This window comes from Quercus lobata, chromosome 2, assembly GCF_001633185.2.
Source record: "Quercus lobata isolate SW786 chromosome 2, ValleyOak3.0 Primary Assembly, whole genome shotgun sequence".
Lineage (NCBI taxonomy): Eukaryota > Viridiplantae > Streptophyta > Magnoliopsida > Fagales > Fagaceae > Quercus > Quercus lobata.
This window is the reverse complement of record NC_044905.1, coordinates 7577578-7579877: the sequence shown is the minus strand read 5'-3', so window position 1 is coordinate 7579877 and position 2300 is coordinate 7577578. Positions and strand designations below refer to the sequence as shown.

At 32.3% G+C, this 2300-nt stretch overlaps 1 pseudogene; it reads left to right on the top strand.

Moving 5' to 3' along the window:
• Positions 1-518: 518 nt before the first annotated feature.
• LOC115958310 lies at positions 519-1307 on the top strand (annotated as a pseudogene).
• Positions 1308-2300: the final 993 nt, after the last annotated feature.

Sequence of the window (2300 nt, the reverse complement as noted above, 5' to 3'; positions counted from 1 at the left end):
TTATTTTTTGGGTAAAATTTGGCTACAACCAACAATAAGAAAATATCATGTGTTTACTTACTAAATCACACTTAAGTGATTGTATACAATCATTTTCAAGTGCATTGCATATGACAAGGACACATATAATCTTCCTATTGTTGGTAGTAGCCTTATGTTATAACCAAATTTTGTTTTAGTTTTATTTTTGCTTATTAATTTTTTGCCTATGAGATTTAACCCTTATAGCGACTTCAGAAAAAAGATCCAATTCAACAATAAGTCAACCTTATTTTCATTGTAACTCAAACAAAACTTCAAAATGGCTAGAAAAATAAGTGAACTAATTACCAATTAACATAGTTTCTTCATTATCATACTTTTACCAGGATTATGTTTATCCAATTGTGGATTTCTATTGATACTATTGGTTTTTTTTTTTTATGTCAGCAAAATCCGAGGTGCATATAGATTACATCCCTAGAATTTCCTCCATACAATTAAAGAATATTCCTTTTGATGGGAGAAACCAACAAACAATGCAAAGGATTCTTGAAGTTTTTTCATGTGTAAACAAAGCACAATATCTCTCATTAACTTCCATTTATGAGCTTGAATCCAAAGTATTCAATGTTCTAAAAGCAAAATTCTGATTCTTGGTATATGCTATGGGACAAATCCTACCTAACTTTGATTTTGGAGAAAACACAAACCACAATGACAATAACTATCTACATTGGCTAGATTGCCAACCTAGAAGTTCTGTTCTATATATTTCAATGGGAAGTTTTCTTTCAGTTTCTATTGCCCAAATGGATGAAATTGCAATTGGTTTGTGTGATAGTGGTGTTAGATTCTTTTGGGTGGCGCGTGACGATACTAGTAGATTGAAAGAGCTCTGTGGTCATATAGAATTAGTAGTACCTTGGTGTAATCAATTGAGAGTCTTATCTCATTCTTCTGTTGGGGGCTTTTTGTCACATTGTGGGTGGAGTTCCACTCGAGAATGAATGTTATGTGGTCTTCCTTTTGTTACATTTCCCATAATCTTTGCTCAAATCTTGAATAGTAAACTAATTGTGGAAGATTGGAAAACTAGGTGGAGGGTGAAGCAAGATATAGGAATGGACAATTTGGTGACAAGAGTGGAAATATCAAGGCTAGTACAGAAATTTATGAATTTGGAAAATGATGAAGTGAAAGAAATTAGGACAAAAGCAAGCGATTTTCAACGGGTGTGTCAACATGCAATTACAAAAGGACGATCATCTGAAACCAGCATCAATGCCTTCATCCAGAACCTTTCACATTGTATGGTTATTGAGTAGAAAGTAACTTTTTTGTTCTGCATGACCATAAAATGTCATGCCTTCTTTACAGTTATCTACGAAGTTTTCAAGACCTTAAGCTTGATAATAGTAAAAAAATTAAAATAATAATGAGCCAAATAGGTTGGACTTACAACTACTTCTTTATTATATAATGCACTAGTTAAGGTTCGAAAATTATTCTCACATAGTAAAGTACCAGTGGCCTATTGAAGGTCTTTGTAATAATAATCTTTGTTTTTTAATTGCAAACTTACTCTTCTTTCTTTTTTCAAGTGTGTTAATGTGTTGTACATTTGAAGAATCTTTAGCAAATGACTACATCTAGTATATCAGACTTCATGATGTCATTAGTAGAGTGAATTATTGTGTTATTGGACAGAGTAAGGGTTATTGTTTATTAAATTTTGGTGGCATGTCACATGAATGTTGTATGATGTAGAACAGTTTCCATCTTTTCTTGAAAAATTTCCAACACTCTTTGTGTCTTGCAAAACTAAGCGCTTGTTTGGATTGTGGGGAAGGGAGGGAGAGTAGAGTAGAGTTAATCAAAAATTGATTTCGACTCTTAATTTTCAACCAATTTTACTCTACTTTCCATCTCTCTCCCTCAATCCAAACAAGCCCTAAATGTTTATGCATAGCTTTTCAACACAAATTAGGCTTCATAAAAAAGTATCTTCATGAACAATAATTGATGATAACAATATTCTTTAATTACGGAATATTAATAAGAAGATTTTATTATGATAAATTAGTTTTTACAACGTCTCTTCGGATGAAAAGATTGATAGATTTTAGATCACTGCCATATGTTCTTAGCTACCAAATTAATGTAATATATATATATATATATCCCATTCACCACCGATTTGATGAGACCACCATCTTTGGCTTTGTCATGAGAGTAAGGGAGAGTTATCAACCACCGTATATCTAATGAGATAGCAAAGGAGAGAGGATACAAGAGAGGAGAGAGTACCAAAAAGTTAA